Here is a 23067-nt window from a genome sequence, read left to right as displayed (position 1 = left end):
TTACTATTTTTATTATGTAATTCAAAGCAATGTTATTATGGTTTTCTATTTCAGTGTTAGACCAATATGAGAGAGACAGTCTGCTACCACTGGAAGATTTTAGGTAGATTTTACCTAGGTTTTACAGCAAAAAGTTGAGTGTATAGTTTCTGGATCAAGGGTATTAAAAATGAATAACTGATTTTCAAACATTTGGTTTTTTTTTCTGAATAGAAATAATTTTATTTATTCCTTTGCAATCTATATAACTTTTGTTTCCTTTCCTTTTCTTTTTTTATTGTTGGTTGTTCAAAACATTACATAGTTCCTGACATATCATATTTCACATTTTGATTCAAGTGGGTTATGAACTCCCATTTTTACCCCGTATACAGATTGCAGAATCACATCAGTTACACTTCCAACAAACATTTGTTTTAATAGTTTGCAGGACTCAAGCTAAAGCCAATAAACTGATAAAACACTATTATCCCTGGATATGATGAACAAAAAATCTACTTTCTTTATTTAAGGTAGTTAAATACAGGGAAGAACTGGCAATAAGAAGTCATGGGAATAAATGTATTTCTTTTTTATAAGGTATGTTTAAGGTAAGACGCTCTTAGCCTTTGGCTATTTCGAATTGCAAAGCTGTCTAACTTCAAAACTAAGTGACCTCATAATATATCCATGTACATCTCTGGGAGTGACAGAGATTTTGAAGGCTAAGTCAAAAGCATGATTAATTGCATCTTGATCCCAGTCAACAACAAGTTTCAGTGTTTTCTAGAAGACTTCAACCGCCAACTCCTTGCTCTCGTCAAAAACTGAAAAGTAACTGAATAATGAAACTGGCTGATAAATCCTTTTAATTAAAGCAGCTTTAAGATCTAAGAAATATCCTGAAATGTGCTGTCCATATTTGCGTTTTTTTACAGCAGGTGGAGTGTTGAGTTCACACAATTCATTTGCTCTCAGCTTCAGCAAAATCCTACCTGTTGGTGAGCTGTTCTTTGATACAAACAGAGATAGAGCAAGAAAAAGGGATACTGAATTGTAGGGAAAGCTTGTGATTCCTACTCCAAGCTGCCTGGTCCCCTCCATTCCCACCGTCAATGCTCTCTTACAGGTAATCAAAAACTGCCTCTGTAATAACTCCAGAGCTCCACCCTGATGACCTGCCATTGTTTCTTCACAGTGGATCCTGCACTTCAGATGAATCTTCGTAAAGCCAAGAAATAATGAAAATTTGGGCTGGGGATGTGACCCAGGTTCATCCTCAGCACCACATACAAACAAAGACGTTGTGTCCACCGAGAACTAAAAAATAAATATTAAAAAAAATTCTCTCTCTCTTTAAAAAAATAATGAAAATTAAAACCCAAAGTAATAACATTCATATGCTTTTCCATTTCTGTTAAAAAAAAAATCCTAGCCTGGCATAGTGGCACATGCCTGTAATCCCAGTCACTTGAGAGGCTGAGGCAGGAGGATCACAAGTTCAAAGTCAGCTTCAGCAACTTAGTGAAGCCCTGAGCAACTTAGTGAACTCTGTTGCAAAATAAAAAATAAAAAAGGGGGGCTGGGGATGTGACTCAGTGGCAAAGTGCCCCTAAATTCAATCCCTAGTTAAACAAACAAACAAACAAACAAACAAAACTTAAAAGCACTAGCCCTAGCTCCATTACTACTTTTTCCCCCCACTAAAGTATATTCAGATACCTGGCTCCACATCTTTACTACATTCTTCCCCATTTTTACCTCCTATTCTGTGTTCGGTGTTTCTTGAACAGGCTCCTGTGCCTAGTTCAAATGAATTCCTTGATGTCTTGTATTCCTCAGTCCCTGGTCTCTGTAGGAGCAGGTCTAAATTCAGCCAGAAAACATAAAACTTTCTCCTCCATCATTTTAGACTTCACCTATACATCTCTGTGTTTCCCACTTAACCACTTTCTACCTCACAGCATGTTCATTTAGGTTCATTGAGGGCTCCTATATGGTTCTCCACACTCCAAAGTCTTTACTGTGTGGCTTTGTAGATGATAAACTCTTAAAAATAATATATATAAAATAATTTGAATAAAAAAGCCAAGTGCCAAATTTTAACAATATTTTTCCCCAATTGTCTTTGTCATTAGCAACTAGGTTGCTAATGAGTGCTTCAAGGACAATGATAAAATTGGTATTACAATCTGTAAGAAAAAGTGACCACTGTTAGATAGAAGCAGAAAGTCCGGTCCCATCGTTGTTTGTAGGAATGAGGTGATTGCAAAATATGTCTAGTGTACTTGAATAATGAGCTAAGGAGATTTTCCAGTCAAGTGTTGAAATAGCCAAAATGTTTCTTTCAGATGCATATGATTTAAAAAAATGATTTTTCCAGTTTTCAAGCAAAATTTTGAAGATACATAAAGGAGAAAATGTTTGGTTCATCCTTAGTCTCTTATACAGAAGAAAAGTTTCTGGGAAAATACTGTAGTCACCCCAGCCAGGAACAATACATTCTAAGACTGAAACCATAGACAGCACAAAACCTATACACAACATATATTTTCCTAGATGGAGAAACCAAATTTAATGTATTTTCTATCTTAAGGAAGCATTTATCACAGACTGGCTGTAACTGTTTTGTTTTGTTTTGTTTTTAATTGGAAGTGTGAAGGCAAAAATAGCACAGATTCCACACCCCTCTTCACAATTTCATCTTCTCTTTGGCCTATCTGGAATGTCAGCATCACTACTTTTGTACTTTGCAGTCATTATTAATTAAGAAGAGTCACTTGAACACAAGGGCTGCAAAACCATGACAACTGATTGGGTAACTAATAGAGACTAAATGACTAACAGGTGGGCAGCATATACATCATGGATACTCTGGATTAATGGATACTACACACCACTATTGACTTATATGGTATAAGGTTTCAGTATACTACTCAGAACAGCATGCAATTTATGAATTATTAATATCTAGAATTTTCTACTTAAAAGTTTTGGACTGAGTTGACCATGGAAAAATGAAACTTCATTAATCAAAACTTATCTAAGGTCTACTAATAGAGCTTGGTTACTGGTAAACCTTTCAAGTTTGGACTTTAGAAATCTTGAGTGAGACTTTGGTCAGACCAAATGCGTTTGCTTAGAAGAATCTAGAATTCTTAAGGGTATGCCTCATTGATGGTCTCTACCAGACAAAATAAAACTAAACAAAAACAAAACCCTTTCTGAATTTTAATGAAATGCTTTGTAGGCCCTTTAAACTGATCAAAATGCTTCTAGGCATCTTACGTACAGCATTCTGCCTAAAGTATAAAAAAAAGTTTTTATTGGGAGAAAACTTTAAGATGATTTTGGTGTAGTTTAAAAGATTATAATTTGATACACAGGAAAATGACAATTTTTTTTTTGTTTTATTTTTGTGGGGCTGGGGATTGAACCCAGGGCCTTGTGCATGTGAGGCAAGCACTTTATCAACTGAGCTATATCTCCAGCCTGGAAAATAGCACTTTTTAAAGGAATATTTACTCTTAGTTAGGTCAGATTACAAGGAAAAGAGTCAGTTTCAAAGGAATCAACTTTTGGATTACTGATCTTCTAAAAGTAGACAAAAGATAAGATGAAGATACTCAGTTGTAAATATGGGTCATTTCTTAAGGAAAAAGAAGGATGACACAAAGGGTAAATCCTAGACCCTTGTGTGAAGAGGTCGAAAGAGCCATTGTGAATTATTCCAGAGATTCTGACTGGGTCCTGGGCAAGGACATGGCCCTGTATTTCTACTTGAATTTCAAAACTGTTATGGATCAGTAAAAGTTTGGTACCCCCTGCATGCTCTCTCTCTCTCTCTCTCTCTCTCTCTCTCTTTCTCTCTCTCTTGCCCTATCTTTGACTCAGAACTCTAAGTTGTATACACTGTAAGAGCATGCACCTTGCCTCTTCAATTCAGGGATCCAATCTAAGAAAAATCATACGCAGGAAAATGGTTCCAAAGAGACTTATTCACATGGGGAATGAGAACCTGCTTGAAACTCAACCCTGAGGTAGCGGTCAGAAATGGTGTATTTCACATATGTAAGGAATCTAAGACATTTGTAATTATATAAAAGACTATGGCAATCTAAACATGAACACACATATTTTCCTACTTCTCTCAGTGAGAAGTAGAATATACATCTCCTCCCACTCCCACACTTGAATCTAGGCCAGCTTTAATGAGTGTTTTTGTTTTTTGATACTGAGAATTGAACCCAGGGGTGCTCAACCACTGAGCCACATCCCAAGTTCTTTTTTATATCTTGTTTAGAGACAGGGTTTTTATATTTTGTTTAGAACCCAGGGGTGCTCAACCACTGAGCCACATCCCAAGTTCGTTTTTATATCTTGTTTAGAAACAGGGTTTCACTGAGTTGCTTGATGCCTCCTTAAATTACTAAGACCGGCTTTGAACTTGTGATCCTCCTGCCTCAGCCTCCTGAGCTGCTGGGATTACAGGTGTGCACCAAGAGTAGGGCATGAGTAGGTTTTTTAATAGATGGAGCGATTAATCTAGTTTTAGCAGGGATCCTAGAGCTCCTCAGAATATGGAGGTGCCATGCTGAAACTGGGAAAGTGCCAAATGAACAGTATGAGTTGGTTACTGCGCCTAAAGTAATAGAAATCAGAATGAAAGACTTCCAAAGATTGGTCTTAAAGAAAACCTGCTGAGTCCATCTGGCTCCCTTGAAATAATCACTCTGAGGGAATCCACCTGCTGCGTAGGAAATCTAACTTCTCTGACAACAAAACATGGGGGAAACTCAAGCCACATGGAAAGGTCCTGGAGAATGAGACACCACGTGGAGAAAGAGAGGCCAAGAGTGCCACCATGCCAGCCAGGGGAGTGAATAAGCTATCTTGGAGGTAGATATGCTGGCCCCACCCATCCCTGTGATAGAAAACCGCCCTGTGTATTCCAGGCCACATTCTTGATTCACAAAATCCTAATTACAAATGTTATTGCTGTTTTAATTCATTAAGTTGTATGTAGTTTGTTCTATAGCAGTAGATAGCTAAAATAGAGATTCATTCATGAAAGTCAAGCAGTTCATGCACTTCCCTGGAGTGTGTAGTAAAGTGGTTTGTAAAAGAACACACATTCAAATTCTAATTTTGGATGAATTAATGAATAAATTGGCTAGTTGGAAAACTTGGTTTTTTTTTTTTTCTTTACAAAGTTCATTGCTGAAAATCTGTCTTAAATGTATTCTTATTGCACATTTTTCTTTCTTTCTTTTTTTTTTTTGTCAGTGCTAGGAACTGAATCCAAGGCCTTCCACATGCTAAGCAAGCACTCTACCACTGAGCTGTATCATCAGCCTCTTATACTTTTTCTTAACTTTAAATGTCACATAAAACTGTAACTTTATCTTTGGTCATTCAATAAATTATAGATTCTAGAGTTTAGCTAGAGTTTGTTTTGAATTCATATCTAATATAAATATATTTCCTGCTCTGCATTCTTTTCTTTTTTTAAATTTAGTTCTGGGGATGGGGTTGTAGCTGTAGTTGTAGCACTTGCCTTGCACAGTTGGGCACTGGGTTCGATCTTCAGCACACAGAAAAATAAATAAATAAAGATATTGTGTCCATCTACGACTAAAAACTATTTTTAAAATGTCTTAATTAGTTATATATGAGTGTAGGATGCATTTTGACACATTGTGTACAAATGGAGCACAACTTCTCCTTCCTCTGGCTGAACACCATGGGGAGTCATGCCATAGTGCAATCATACATGTATATAGGGTAATAATGTTGGGTACTATTTGAGGTTTTGATTTTTTTTTTGCACATTTTAAATTAGTAACAAGGACTTATATTTCATGTTTTTTACTATTCTTTTAGAGATCCTCCAAGTAGCAAATATAAAATTTATTTAAGCACTAAAATAAATGCCATTCTCTTTTAACATTGCCAGCTAGTCTACTGAATTATTTTGTAAATCTATGATACATATGCTTATATTCATTTTTTTTCTGACATCTTGAAATTTTTTTTTTATAATAATATGCCAGGAATAATTTCCTTCTTATTCATTATTATTTACTAATCATTATCAATATGCCACAGTGACTCAATAACAAAAGGAAAAAGTATTGGCCTGTGTTAGAAGTATGCAATACTGAATAAGTAAATAATTTTTTTCTTTTTCTTTTTTTAATGGAATGGCTGGAATTACTCTAATTTCTTTCAAGAATGTATGAAAGAATTTTGGAGGAACCGTAAATGTTCATCCTTAGGTTTCTTTCATTAAACACAACTTAGATCATAATTCCTTATTCTTTGCTCACACTATGTAACAGAAAATTTAGTAGACATTTCACAATGAAAGTCAGAAGATTCATGCAGAGACACATAGCAGTGTTCTAGACTCTAATGATGATGATAAAATTGATCTCATAAGTGAAAGTTTAAACTGTGACGGCTCAGAGGATAATACCCTAAATTTACTTCAACTCAAGAATAGATAAGAGAACTGTGAATTTCTGCAACCCAAAATGAATTGTGATATTCTCACCCACTTAGGCATTCAATGATTCATCATGCATTATTTTACCAAAAAAGAACCTGGGCCAAATATCTTTGCTTAAAGTATGAGTGACTACCTAAATTCATATTTTTAGTGAATCAAAATTCTCATGATGCAAGGGAGCCCTCTAGGTTTAAAGTAATTTGTAAATTTCTAATAATATTATTTTTTCTATTATTTTATTGGTACCTCTATAAATTATTGCAAAAAGGATTTAAAACATTATTTAAAAGAATCAATTATATGTAGGTGTTATCAAATTTTCTGGCATATGAAAGGTTAAAAAGGAATATAAACAAATTTAAGGATTGAAGATTTTTTACAATTATTTTTCTTCAGTGACCTTCCAATTATGAAGTACATTTTGCACCATCGTTGAGGGGAAATTCGCTTTCTAAATAAAGGGAAATAGTACCTCTTAAAATTTCCATGATATATGTTGAAAATTTCAAGCTCTTTGATATTACAAATGGTGTACATAAATATCTGTGTAATTTCCAAGAGTGAAATTTCTCATTCACTGTCTTCCTATTTTTTAAGGAATACTGCTTTAAAATCTAAAATAAATCAAAGATGAAAGAAAATCTCTAGTTATATCTTGATTAATTAAGAATAAAATCTGACTACATAATTTCATGAAATGAAATTATATTTTATTAATATAATCCTATGACCCTGCTGTCATATTTAGACTTTTCACTCTCTTAGCTCATATTGAACTTGTAGTCAGCTTAAACACAAGTTTATTTTCCATGTGAATCCTGCCAGGGCTGATGTCTCCTTTTGTACACAGGTGCAAATTCTTTAACAGAAAAGAAGGAGTTTAAAATAATTGTATTAAGTGAAGGAACATTATTTGTTTATTTCCAACCAATCAGAATGATTTTTAATTTGAATTATGTAATATAAAGATATAGTTTGATGCTTGAATCATAGCATTTACTCTCTCTTTTCTAATATTTTCTACTAAAAAGCATACCTAACTGGATAAATAATAAAAGGGGAAACTATCAATTAATTATAAATTAAGAGTTAGTTATCCGTTAAAAAAATCAGTGGTATATATGTGTATTAAGAATTGTAATGTATGAAGAAATGAATTGTGTGAACATACTTTACATGCAACGATATGAAAAATTGTGCTCTGTATGTGTAATAAGAATTGTAATACATTCTGCTGTCGTGTATTTAAAAAATAAAATCCGGCTGGGGATGTGGCTCAAGTGGTAGTGCGCTCACCTGGCATGCGCAGGGCGCTGGGTTCGATCCTCAGCACCACATAAAATAAAATAAAGATGTTGTGTCCACCAAAAACTAAAAAAATAAATATTCAAAAAATTCTCTCTTTCTCTAAAAAAAAAAAATAAAATAAAATCAATTTAAAAAATCAGTAGTAAAGTTAGTTTGCACACTCTAACATGGGCCAACATAATAAATACAGCATACTAAGTTCCAATTTGAATTTAAATTTTTGTACATATTTAATTGATCTGACAGAATGATTGCATGAGCAGTTCTAAATATCATGATGTTGATTTTTTTTTCTTTATGTAACTGTTGCAAACCAAAGAGAGGGGAGGCTTTTTCATTTCCTATGAATATGGGAAATGAGAGGGTATATGGAAACTTGGTATGTTTATACTCAAATTCTCCTTAAACCTAAAACCAGCAACTCAGGAGGCTGAGGCAGGAGGATTGTGAATTGAAAGCCAGCCTCAGCAACTTAGCAAGGCCCTAAGTAACTCAGCAAGATCCTGTCTCTATATAAATTATGAATTTGGAATGTGTCTCGGTAGTTAAGTGCCCCTGGGGTCAATCCCCTGCAAAACCAAATACAAAACCTAAAACTGCAAAACAAATCCTATTAATTTACAATAATAACAGTCTAAAATAACATTCTTTAACAGAATAATTATGCCAGCCATGGGCATGGAAAATTATTCATAGTACATATCATAAGCAACCATTTATTTTTAAAACATATGAAATATCTCTATACATTAACTCAATCATCCCAGTACAAATAAGCCAAAATTCAGACACCAGCCAGAAGATATATTCATTAGCATATGGACAATTGCAAAAGAAGAAGTGCATAACATAATTAGTCATCAGGGAAATGCAAATTTACAACTACCATCAGATTCCATTAAAATAGCTGAAATAAGGCTGACAACACTAAATATTGACAAGGGGTTGGGAGCAACTGGATTGCTGGTGGGAATAGGAGAGGGCTCAGCACCGTTGGAGAACCTCCTGACAGACTACTGTCTCTTCATACAATAATGATTGCTCAGGAATAAAAAGGATAAATGAAATATACCAAAATAGGTATCATTGATGAATCTCATAAAATATTGTTCTATAAGAGTAATCAGATATATTGTTAGAAATTACATATTGTATGAGTCTTTACATAATGTCTAAGAAAATTCAAAATATCTTGCTGATTGGGACAGTCAGAAATATTTTCATGGAGCGAATGCCAAGGTCTGAACAGAAGCAATCTTAAGGAAATTATCTGGGTAACGGAAATGTACTGTTTCTTCCTTGGATAGTGAGCACGTTCCATGACCACAGTCACTAGGTTTGTAAATGTCTATTCTTAAAATCACTGACTTTTATGGATATTAGTCATTCATTAAAGTGAAAAGGTGTGTGCTTTCTATGTTATGTGAACTATCCTTCATTATAAATACTTGAGAATAAACACTTTAAATATAAATGCTGAAACAGACTTGGAATTCACAAAAACAAATGTTGAAGAGAGTAAAAAGATTGCATTGCTGTTATGGTTTGGATGTGGTGTCTCCCAAAGGCTTCCTGTGAAACATGGCAAGGTTTGGGGGAGAAATGATTGGATTATAGCCTCAACCTAATAAGTGAATAAATCTCTGATGGGATTGAGTGAGTTGTAAGCAGGCAGGTGGGATGTGACTGTCAGAAGTGGCTCATTGGGGGCATTGCTATGGGATATATACTTTGTATTTGGGGAGTGGAATCTCTCTCTGCTTCCTGACCTTCTTGTGAGCTGCTTCCCTTCACCACACTCTTCCACCATGTTGTTCTGCCTTACCTCCAGCCTCAAGGAATGGACCCTGCTGTCTATGGATTGAGAGCTGGAAAATCTTGAGCCCCTAAATGAACTTTTCCTCCTCTACAATTATGCTGGTTGGGTCTTTAAGTCACTGTGGCAAAAAAGCTGACAAAAATAGTTGGGTTGTATGAATTAATTGTAGGCTTTGTCTAAAATATGGAGTATCCCTAGAAATGATTATATATTATATGACTAAATAATAGTAATAGTAATAATAATAATGTTTCATATTATTTTTTCCATAAACTGGAGTTGGACTAGCAAGGATATTAGAATTGGAGGGCAGTGACCTGCCCTTGGTTATTATGAAATACCATCAAACTCAGCAAAAAATTTCTAGAACTACTTATGTTTATGATTTTTGGCATGATAAAATACTGAGGTAAAGCCAGCTAGATGACTCTTGCAAAATATTCTCTGTAAGTGTTATGACTTTACAATGTGAATTACAGAGAAATATTACAGGTCTGTTTCTAAGATAAAGGATGCATGCAGACTTCCAAGATCCCCTTTTGAGACTATTTAAGTACATAGTAAAATAAAATTGCCACAGTATAATTGTTATTATGTTAATAAGAATGAAAACATAACACTGAATCCTGTATGCATATTGACAGAGCAGCCTGGGAGTTTGGAGTAAGGTATGAGGAACTAACTTAATCAAGCTGGAGGTAGTAACATTGAGATGATTATTTTTTTTAATTTTACCTTATAAGCAAAAAAGTGATCACAATGGACAGAGGTGGGAGATGGTGCATTAATAAATCCTTGTAACAGGTAAGATCATTCTCTCTAGTTATCTGTACATTATACTTACAGAATAGCTTTAAAATTATTAGTGTAGGAAAGCTTTAAGTTTCCATTTATTGCTATTTCAGAAGTCTTCTACAAAACCTCCAGCCTTTTTGAAATCAACATTGTTTTTTTCTTACTTTTGACAAGTACGGTTTACAAGCTAAACACAGTGAAAAATCGGAAGGCTAATTTAATGGATTTTTAATGTATGTTAGCAAAAAGTTTGCATCCTAAAAGTCAGATTTTTTTTTCCTATGGATGCTGGTAATAATTGTTCTGTATGTGCATGTGTGTGTGTATGTGTGTTGTCTGTGTCCACGTGCATATGTGTTATGTGATGAAAACTACCTTTTAAATTCTTGTTTCCATGTTTATTCACTGTTAGAATTTGTTGATTCCTATTCTTTATACATCTGTCACCCAGCATAGCCTTCAGGTTGGCCTGAGATACCTCTTTAAAACATTCTTACATTTCCACAGCAGTTCCTGATCACATTCCATATTTCTGTATTCTCTTTTGACTCTGATTAGCCTTTTAGAAATAATGGAAGAGGCCAAGTCCTACCTTAAGGTATGCTGTAAAACACACAAATTAGATCAGCTGTGTTTGGCTAGAAAACAGAGGAACAGATGGACAAGGGAAACCATATGGAAGACCAGTGCACTTCCACTAGGCACAACGTACATTTATGTGTGACCTTCATTTTTAAGGAATTACTGCAAATTCATTCATTTCTGCAAATGCTCTTATATTTAATGATTATTATTTGTATTCCACAATTGTCAGATTGACTTATTTCAGAGAGATGCCATTTTTACTTTTTTTTTTTTTTTTTTTTTTTGGTACTGAGAATTGGACTCAGGGGCACTCAACCACCGAGCCACATCCCCAGCCCTATTTTGCATTTTATTTAGAGACAGGGTCTTACTGAGTTGCTTAATGCCTCACTGTTGCTGAGGCTGGTTTTGAACTCGCCATCCTTCTGTCTCAGCCTCCCAAGTCACTGGGATTACAGGCAAGCGCCACTACACCTGGCCATTTTTATATTTTTGATCATATTTAAATGTTAAGTATTAAAAAAAATTGGTTTTCCAACATTTGTAGGTGAAAAGTGCAAGAAGAAGGGCAGAAAGGACAGGGATATTACTAAAACAATTAAAGGAAGTCAAACATTATACTCAATGCATTAAGTCCCATAATAACTCAGCAAGATAGTTATGGTTTCCCACATTTTGTAGTGTAGACACTGAAGTGTGGAAATAAGGAGGTAAACATGAAAATTGACATCTTGTCACTCTGAGGTCAAAACATACATTGTTGTGTTGAACTCTTCTTTCAAGGAGGTTAATTTACTACTAAAACTATTGTGTTTCTGTTCAATGTTTAGTAAGACCTCATATTACTAGAGCTTTCGAGTAAATAAGTTAATTTGAATAATGAATATTTGTAGGACTATTAGTCATAGGACTATTTTTAACCAATAGGGATAGAAATATATACATATATATCTGCCTTCACAATAATATCATCAATAAATATGTGAAGACACAAATATCCACGGAGGGAAGAGGGCAGGATAAGATATATTAAATGCTTGTATAACTGTATGAAAAATGGATTCTACTGTCATGTATAACTAAAAAAAATAAAGTAAAAATTTTACTAATTAAAGAACAAAACAAGAAATACTCGAGTTTTTTTTCCCCACAACTATGTGCAACATTTGAAATCTTACTTATTGCAAAATTGACACTATCATGTATAGCTGCAGTGTAAAGATATTTGCTCTCATGCTACATGGTCCCATCCATCTAGTTTGGGGATTGCTCTTCTCTGCCTTTTGTAGTTTGTCAGTTGTATTGCTCTTTATTAGATATCACTTTTTCCTGTCAATATTTGTTAAATAATATGCACCAATTTCTCCTAAAATTAAGGCCTCTGATATGACTTAAGTTTGGGTAGTAAGCTAATGAGTCTATTGAATTTTTAAAAAAATTTTAATATTAATTTTATTGGTCTATTAGAGTTATATACAATAGTTGGTTCTTTTTACATAATCATACATGCATGGAGTTTAATTTATTCCATTTCAGTCCCTGGTGCCCCCCTCTTTCCTTCCTCTTCTACCTTCACTTATTCCCCTTCCTCTACTCCACTGGTCATCCTTTCAGTTATTTATTTCTAACTGGTGCTTTATAGATACACATGAAGTTGGACTTCACTGTGGCATGTGTATGCATGCACATAGAGTAATTTTGTCAAATTCATTCTGTCTTTCCTCCCCTACTGTCCTCTCTCTCAATCTCCTCCTTCTACTCCACTGATCTTCCTTATATCTTCATGATATCTGACCCCCCTGTCCCATTTTTCTTTATTTTGCTCTACCTTTCGCATATGTGAGAAAACATTGGATTCTTGGTTTTCCTAGTATGCTTTACTGCACTTAGCATGATGTTCTACAGTTGTACCCATTTATTGGCAAATGCCATAATTTCATTCTTTTTTTGATGGTTGAATAAAACTCCATTGTGTGTGTGTACATACACATAAGTGTGTATATATATACATATATAATCACATTTCCAGTCATCTATTGATGGCCACCTGAGTTCTTTTCATACATTGGCTATAGTGATTTGCACTATTATAAACATCTTTGTGACTGTTTCACTATAGTTTGCTGACTTAATTCTTTTAGGTGATACAAGGAGTGGAATAACTGAGTCATATTGTGATTCCATCCCTAGTTTTCTGCTATGAGTTTCACCCTGACACCAAAACCAGATAAAGATATATCAAGGAAATAAAACTACACATCCATGTCCCCGGCGAACATAAATGCAAAAATCCTCAGTAAAATATTGTCCTACCATATTCAAAAACACATCAAGAAGATAGTGCACCATGACTGAATGGGTTTCATTTCAGTGTTGAAAGGTTGGTTCAACATACACAAATCAATAATTGTAATTCGCCACAGAGACTTATCGTTAAGAATCATATGATTATCTCAACAGACACTGAAAAAGTATTTGACAAAGTCTGGCACCCATTCATGTTAAAAACTATTCAAGGATCCAGAAATAGAAGGGAATTACCTCAACATTATAAATGTTATATATGACAAACCCAGTGACAACAGACTGAACAGAGAAAATCTGAAAGCATGTCCCCTAAAAACAGGAGCTAGTCAGGATGTAGACTCTCATCACTCTTATTCAACATGGTTCTTAAAACTTCAGCCAGAATAATAATGAAAGAAAAGGAAATTAAAGGGATACAAATAGGCAAAGAAGATGTCAAATTATCTCTCTTGATAGCATAATCCTTCATTTAGAAGGCAAAAAAAAAAAAAACCTCCCCTAGAAGATTTCCAGAGCTGATTAACAAATTTAACAAAATAGCAGGATCCAATATCAACATATGTAAGTTTATTGCTTTCCCATACTCCAATAATGAATCTGTGAAAAAGAAACTAGGAAAACTATCCCATTCACAAAAACTTCAAAACATAAAAAGTAAAAAAAAAAAAAAATCTTTTGAATAAATGGAACCAAGGAGATTAAGGACTTCTCCAGTAAAAACTATAGAATACTGCAGAAAGAAATTGAAGAAGACCTTAGAAGATGGAAAGACCTCCCATGTTCTTGAAGAGGCAGAACAAGCATTGCCAAAATGCCATACTACCAGAAGTTGACAAATTTTATGCAGATGAAATGCAATCCCTATCAAAATACCAATAATATTCTTCACATAACTTAAAAAAAAGAAAGAAAAAATGAAAATTAAAAAAATTATATTTCTAAAATTCATTTTGAAGAATAAGAGACCCAGGATAGCCAAAGAAATACTGACCAAAAAGCGCAATGCTAGAAACATCACAATACAGGTTCTCAAATTGTACTACAGAGCTATAATAGCAAAAGCATCAGCATATTGGTATCAAAGTAGATGTGAAAATCAATAGAATAGAATAAAAAACAGAGAGGCAAACCCTCATAGGTACCGTCATCTGAAACTTGACAAAAGTGCCCAAAAACATAAGTTAGAGAAAATATAGTCTTTTTAACAAATAGTGCTGAAAAAGGTGGATATTCGTCCTCATAAGGATATCCACCTTGAGTACTCTCTCTTACCCTGCACAAAATCAACTCAAAATGGATGAGACCTAGGAATTAGACCAGAAACTCTGCAACAGCTAGAAAAAAAAAGTTTGGCCAACATTTCAACACATTGACTCTGGAACTGTTTTCCTTAACAAGATTCCTAAAGCCTAAGAAATCAAACCAATAATCAATGTGCGGGACAGAATCAGATCAAAAAACTTTTGCACAGCAAAGGAAATAAGAGTGTGAATAGAGAACTTACAGACTGGGAGGTGATTTTGCCAGCTACTTCTCAGTTAAGGAAGGAATGTCCAGAATATATAAAGAACTCAAAAACTTAACACCAAAAGCAAAACAAAACAAAAATACCTAAATAACCCAATTAATAAATGGGCAAAAGAACTAAAGAGATACTTTACACACACACACACTCACACACACACACACACAGAGAGAGAGAGAGAGAGAGAGAGAGAGAGAGAGAGAGGAAAAAAAGGAAAAGAAACACAGATAGCCAGCAAACATATGAAAAAATGCTCAGTCTTTCTAGCAATCAGAAAAATGTGAATCAAAACTACATTGAGATATCATCTCACTCCAGTGAGAATGGCAATTGCCAGAAAACAACTAATAATAAGTCTTGGTGAAGATGCAGGGAAACAGATACACTCCTACATTGTTGGTGGGATGGCAAATTCGTGCAACCATTCTGGAAAGCAATATGATGATTCCACAAGGAACTAGAAATGGAACCACAATTTGATGTGGCTGTCCCAGACCTTGGTATTTACCAAATGATCTAAAAGCAGCATACTGTAGAGGTACAACCACATCCATGTTTATAGTAGTGCAACTCACAACAGCCAAGCTATGGACCAGCTCAGATGCCAGTCAACAGAAAAATGGATTAAGAAAATGGGTTTTCTATATACAAAACATTTGGCCCTAAAGCAGAATGAAATTATGGCATTTGCAGCTAAATGGATCATACTGGAGAATATTATGCTAAGTAAAATAAGCCAGCCCTAAACTCAAGGGTTGAATGTTTTTTTTCCTCATATGTGGAAGCTAGATTACAATAAGGGTAAAATAGCAGGTGTACCCGGGGGAATCCCATGAAAATAGAAATCAGAGCAGTATGAGAAGGAAATTGAGGGGAAGGGAGAAGGGACGGGAAAATGGAGGAATAATGGAGTCAATCTGACCAGACTTTTAGGTACATATATGGATACCAGAGAGGATTTCACATTTATTTATATCCACAGTGCAATGATTACAATAAAATTATAAATAAATAGAAGAAAGATTAGTTAGTAGAGGAAAAGGAACATGGAGAGAGAAGAGGGAAGGAAAAGTGGAAGTATTGGGTCTTAATTATCTTCCATGCTTGTATAATTAGGTAAAATGAACTCTGATACTGTATATGACTATGATGCATAAATAAATAAATAAATAAATAAATATATTTTTTTTTTCTTTTGAGAATGAACATTTATTGATTATTTATCGCATTACATAGTTCATGAAATATCATCTTTCATACATTAGACTCAAATTGTGCTTTGAACTCCCATTTTCACCCCAAATACAGATTGCAGAATCACATCTGTTACATATTCGCATTTTTACATAATGCCATATTAGTGACTGTTGTATTCTGCTACCTTTCCTATCCCCTACTATCCCCCCTCCCCTCCCCTCCCCTCCCATCTTCCCTCTCTACCTCCCCTGCTGTTGTTCAAATTCTCTCCCCTTTTTTTTTTCCCTCCCCCTTGCCCCTCATAACCTCTTGGAAATGGTAGGAGACCTTCAAGGATACATAAAATTAAATAAATATTTTTTAAAGAATGAAATCCTATCATTTGTGACAACATGGACAGGATCAGAGACCATTATGCTAAGTGAAAAAGGAGCCAGGCACAGAAAGACAAGTACTGTGTGCTCTCACTCATATGTGCAAAGTTAAAACTTAATACTATGGAAATCCAGAGCCAAATGGTGGCTATCAGAGGCTGAGAGGAGCGGAGGGGAGGAAGGGATGGAGAAAGGTGCATCAATGATGGAAAAGCAGCAATTAGATAGCAGTAAGTTGTGGTGTGCTCTTGCACAGTAGGGGGACCACAGACAAGTATCTATTGTATTTCACAGAAGAGCTAAAATAAAGAATTCTGAATGTTTATGCCACATACACGAAAAAGGCAAATTTTGAGGAGGTAGATATGATTAGTCTAATTTAACATTACATGACATATAAATGTGGTAAAGTACCCCATTAACAAATATATATATGTATATTTTATATTTTATGTATCAGTTAACATAAATTTAATTTCAAGAAATAATTATGCATGTGTTTTGTGAATATGCTAAATACATCCAGTAAGGAAGTGGGCTATTAAAAATTTCTTCTTATTATTATTATAAATCTGGATATATTTCAACTTTCGATGGTCAATGTTTGAAGAAAATGCCTAATCAAAGCAAAGTCAATGATCAATACATATTAATCAGCATTTGCTTAGTTTAGAGAGCTCTGAAACCAGTAGAGTACAGGATACCATTCCTGAAACAAAGAACTTACAGTTTTATGTAAACAAATAAATATCTTTAAAAAATGAGGGGAGAAGGAGGATCTAACTTCTTTATTCATAAGAATAAAAAATGTCTAGGTTAGAATTACTTGTGTAAGAGTAATATAAAAATTTAAAAATCACAACAATATATCTATGCAATTACAGAGGCAGCATAGTTTTTAGAGGTTTATGAAAACACCAGACCATCATTATAGTTTTTCACCCAATTGATTTGAAATCATTAGAAATCTAATGGTAAATAATACTATCATGTTTGCCGTGCTATATTAATAAGTTACTAAATTTTGGTCTATGACAATTGTTTGCTTCTAGAATGGAAAAAAAATCTATTTTAGAAAACAATTTTTAATTGTAATCATGAGCCAAATTTTCAAAAGACACACAACCTCATTTCCTGGAAACACAGCTTTTGTCTTCTACACAGGAATGCTGAAGCTGGTCACTGAACATTTGACCATGAACTCCCCTCTGGGAGATCCTTCCTTCCTTCTCTATTGTCACCGTTCACCACATCTGAGGATGGAAGAAGATACCTGCTCTGCTCGGTGCCTATAAGTGCTCCTGCCTTTAAGTTACATGATGTTTTAGTCAGCTTTACCTGCTGCTGTGACTAAAGGACCCCAGCCAGCACAATTATAGAGGAGTAAGAGTTTATTTGAGGGCTCATAGTTTCAGAGGTCTCAGTCTGTAGAAGGATGGCTCCAATCCTCAGGGCTAGAGGTGAGGATGAACATCATGGCGGGAGAGGGCAGCAGAGGGAAGCAGCTCACATCCTGGTGATCAGAGAGCAGAGAAAGAGAATCTACTTGCCAAATACAAATACATACACTAAAGCCATACCCCAATTCCCACTTCCTCCAGCCACACCCTACCCCTTTAGTCAATCCATTAATTCAATGCTAAGGCTGTAACCGGATCATTTCTCTTCCAAAACTTCTTGCATTGTTTCACATGTGAGCTTTTGGGGGACACCTCACATCCAAATCATAACACATAACAAGTATTTCTAGTCTCTTCTGGTTCTGATTATAAGTTCTTTTGTCATTATTGTTTCCCAAGAATTTTATTTATCTCCTTCCTGCTTTACTTTAATGAGCTTTCGAGCCATTAGCTGAATTTTTCAAGCCAGACCTGTCTTCTATTTGCTGAATTTTGGATACTTTATTCCTGTCAGCCTCCTGCTGGAGAACACCATAGTCATTTATTTTTTCTTGCCACTATTGAGGCAAACTGGAGAAATTACTTTGGTGGCCATATCTTTGATTGATGCTAGTTAAGGGGCTAGAACTTATCTCGTCCTGACTCTTGACTTTAGAAATACCTTCATCCATATCACAATTTTAGCAAATTCTAATCATCTATCCAGAAACCCTGGTATAAGATTGAAACATAGGAGTCCTCTGGTGCCTTTTACTCATCTCATTCCTTGTGTCAAGCCCCATTGTTTTACCTATTAATGTCTCCTGCTGGATTCCTGTCTGTCTTCATCACATCTCAAATGGAAATTCAAAGGACCTCAAACAGCTAAAATAGTCTCAAAAAATACAGAATTGCAGGCATTATAGCTTTCAAACGTTACTACAAATATTTAGTGATCAAGACAGTATGGTACAATAAGGATCAACATATAGATGTAATAGAGTCCAGAAAAAGAAAAAAAAATTCAAGTGATTTTGGACTAGTGTTTCAGGATAAATCAATGATGAAAGTATTCTTCTCAGCAAATGATGTTGGCCTAATGGGATCTTCACATGCATAAGTGAAATTAGAATCCCTATGGAACACTGTGTACGAAAAGTACTGCAAAACAACATTTAAGCCTTAAAATGTGAGAATTAAAAATGGAAAACTCTTAGAAGCAAAAAGTAAATAAATAAATAAAACTTCATTATCTTCATTAAGCAAAGTTTTCTAAAATATGAAAACAAAAGAAAAAATTATGATAAAGAGGATTTATCAAAATGTACAACTTTGGTGCTGCGTATTATACCATTGGCAGAACTGAAAAGGAGCCCACAGAACAGCAGAGAATGTATGCCAATCATCTATCTGATAAGAAAATTGTATTGAGAATAATACAAATAACTCTCACAACTCAAATGATGAAAAGATAAATAACCCATTTAAAAATGGGCAAAGGATTTGCATAGACATTTCCTCAAAGATATGCAAATGTACAATAAACATGTGAAAAGACGCTCAACAGTATTAGTCATCAGGGAAATGGAAATGAAGCCCACAATGATCTACCACTTCCCACCCACTAGGATGACTATAATTAAAAAGAAGTACAATAACAAATGTTGGCAAGGATGTGGAGAAATTGGAGCCCTCATACAGTACTGATGGCAATACAAAATAATGCCTTCGATTTGGAAAATAGTTTCAGAGTTCTTCAAATGATAAACATATCATTACCATATGATGCAACAGTTCCACCCCTACATATATACCAAGAGTACTACAGGAATATTTCCACAGAAAGACTTGTATATGAATGTGGAGAGCTACATAATAGCCCAAAACCAGAAAGCCAAATGTTCATTAACCATAAATGAATATATAATATGTATTTCATAGAATGAAATGTTTGGCCTTAGAAAAGAAATGTAGTACTGATACACACCACACCATGAATGAACCTTGAAAACACTATTCTGAGGAAAAGAAGCCAGGCACAAAAAGCCATGTATTGTATGATGTGATTTATTGAAATGTCCAATTAGGGAAATCCATACAGAAAGTGAATCAATGGCTCCAGGAGGCTAATGGGAGGTGGGTTTGGTAACTGCTGGTGTAGATAGGATTTCTTTCTGGAGTGATGAAAATGTTGTGGAATGTTTTGACCATATTAAAAAACAAGGAGTCACTCACTTTTATGTGGTAACTTACATGCTGTGAGAATTTCAATAACAACAAAACATACCACATATACGCACAAGTATAAGTTAATATACAACAAATAACCATATATAGGCAAGACCTAAGAAAATCATGTTTAAAGATAGGTTTAACTATTAAGTGGAAGTTTTATTCAATAAGCTGTTTGAATTTAGAGGGAAAATTATAAAATTAAGTTTCCAAGAAGTCTTTATGAATCAGGTAGAGTTAGTATTGGCCTTAGAATCTTTGTGAAAAGTGGGTATTTGAGAAGAAATGTAATGACTTATGGTAAGCAATAGGGTCAAAACATGGAAGTATGGCTGGTAGTTAGGGCACAATAGACAGTTCTGAGAGTCATCATGGGGTTCTAATTAGCAAAAGAGTAGAAACTACAATTATGAAACCAAAAATTATTTGAGTGACCACTGGGTGCCTAGAATTGTTATGTAAATGTATTGTGTTACAACCAATTTAACCTTCTAGAGCTATGGCTTATTTATAACTGTTTTCATGATTTCTTGTTCTCAACCCTAAAACCAAAGCTTTATTTATTTTATTTTATTTATTTTTTTTGGTGGTGGTGATGGGCATTGAACCCAGGGCCTTGTGCATGTGAGGTAAGCACTCTACCAACTGAGCTATGTCTCCAGCCCCCAAACCAAACTTCTTCTTCTTCTTCTTTTTTTAAATTTTTTAGTTGTAGATGGACATAATATCTTTATTTATTTATTTTTATGTGATGCTGAGATTCTAACCCAGGGCCTCACACATGCAAGCCAAGTGATCTACCACTGAGCTACAAACCAGTCCCACCAAAGCTTCTTTCATAATAAAAGTGGGTAAACTATTCTGAATTTATTTGCTCCTGCCTGTGTAATCTGAATGTATCCCGCTTAATGGGAATAGGTGGTAGAAGAATCATGAATGATTTTTATTAGAGGGGTTAGCCCCAGACACCTCAGAAAGACATACATCATACATGGTATATAAACCATGTTACCTTCTCGATGTTAAAATTTCTAAATTCCAAAATGCATCATATATATTTGCATGAATAATTTTCTCTATACAGTTTTTTAGATGAGCACAATGAGTTGCAATCATGCTGGGTAACTTGCCTAAAGTCAATACCAGAGCCTGGTTTTGAAAAAGGCTGTTTTGAGAGTCTGTGTTACTAACCACTACACCAGAACTTAGAATGCTTTGGAAAAAAATAAATCAAAGCCAGATTGTTTAATTTCTTTAGTTCTAAACTGAATTTTTTGTTCCCTGCTAAAAGTTTAGGAAAAATAGTGTATTATATGAGTTTCCAGAAGACTGGTCAATAGAATTATGTATCCAGTAGATTGAAGGGTGTAAAATTTTGTGTTGGGAAAATTAATTTTAAGAGTATAATAATTATCATTTTGAAATTTACCAAGAAAATAAATCGTTTTCAAAGGGAGTTAGCTCATAAAAGGTGGATGGTATGGGAAGATTCATATTACCATGGCATATAATGGATAAAATAAGTTTTCCAGTGGTTTCTTGCTGTGCACAAAAATGACTTATGCTGTCAGTAGAACAGTGATTATACCCATTAGTGAAATATAAAAATTCAGCTCAATTAAATTACTTATGCTATTTTTTTTCTTTTCCTATGAATATATTTTGACATTCAAGTACATCTTCATGAGCTAACAGAATTTGAAGCAGCTACAATTTATTCTGCTTCTAATTGTGGTTAAATGATTATGTGATTCATCAATAAACACACAGCTAAGTTTCACAGTATATCTTAGTTTACAGAGAGAGAGTGACACCATGACATGCACTAATGGGAGGAGGGAGGGAATTGAATGCAGATTTGTTATTTCACAAATGCTTCCATAACTTAAAGTTTAATTTAATATTTTGGTTGAAAGCTGTCATCATAGGAGAATACAGAAAAATAAATTTTAGAATGTAAACTATAGGAGAATACGACATTTCATCTCACTTAAGAGGTAGCAATTATTAACAGTCGCTTGGCAAGGGAAGACGAAGACAGCAAATGTGAATGATTTTTAAATTACTGTATATCTCCTCACTTACAATGCAACTAATTGAATCTGAAGGTTTGATTACAATAGCAGGCACTAAATCCTTAGGAATTTGTGAAGTCTATTTTAATGTACACCTTCGATTAATATTTATTGGCTTGCATGAGTATCCTGTATGTGGCTTTGTATATGCAGCAGAAAGTTCAAACAGATTTGCTGCTTCTCTGTGATAGTGCAAACATGCATACACACACACACACACACACACACACACAACTCCCAATAAAAAGTCTACAATTACACTGGAAATTTTATATGTAATACAAATGTCATTTTCCAAAGCAATTTGAGAAATAAATAAGTATTCATTTTAATCTTTTCACTTGTTATCAAAGATGGTGAATATTGAGGTATGATGTTTGAATGCTTTAGTATGACACGTAGTTTTAACATCACTCTCATTTTTGTTCTTACTGTCCAATATAAATCCAAGGGACCCGTGACTACAACCTAGCATTGCAGAGAAGGGGAAGAGAGAATGGCCACATGCAGAAGGGACCAAAGACACAGGCTAGCTTTACTTTGTACTCCCTCACTTTCTAGAGAAATAATTTAATCCTATGAGACCCAACTAACTCCACCACAAAAGCATTAATACATTCAAAAGGGTGAAGCCACTGTGACCTAATTACCTTCCACAAGTCTTACCTTAGAAAGGCTGTAAAGCCTCTCAGCCTTGCCACATTGGGGACCAAGTTGCCAGTGCACATATCTTTGAAGGGCTCACTCAAATCATAGCATTTTTTTTTTTGTGGTGTATTTAAGACCGGCCCAAACAACACAGCAGACCTTTTTTACACAAATAATACTTTAGGCAAACACACAACAATTTTTAGCTTCATATTCATATAGTACAATTCCAATGCATATCAAGTCATTTGTTATAAAGTCATACACAGTGATGTGCTCAATGTTTCTTAAACCACTCAGGAGTAAACTTTCTATCATCTATGAGAGTGTCAG

The sequence above is a fragment of the Spermophilus citellus genome (genome assembly GCF_964194105.1).
Source record: "Spermophilus citellus genome assembly, chromosome: 13".
Taxonomy (NCBI): Eukaryota; Metazoa; Chordata; class Mammalia; order Rodentia; family Sciuridae; genus Spermophilus; species Spermophilus citellus.
This window is presented reverse-complemented; position numbering follows the sequence as displayed.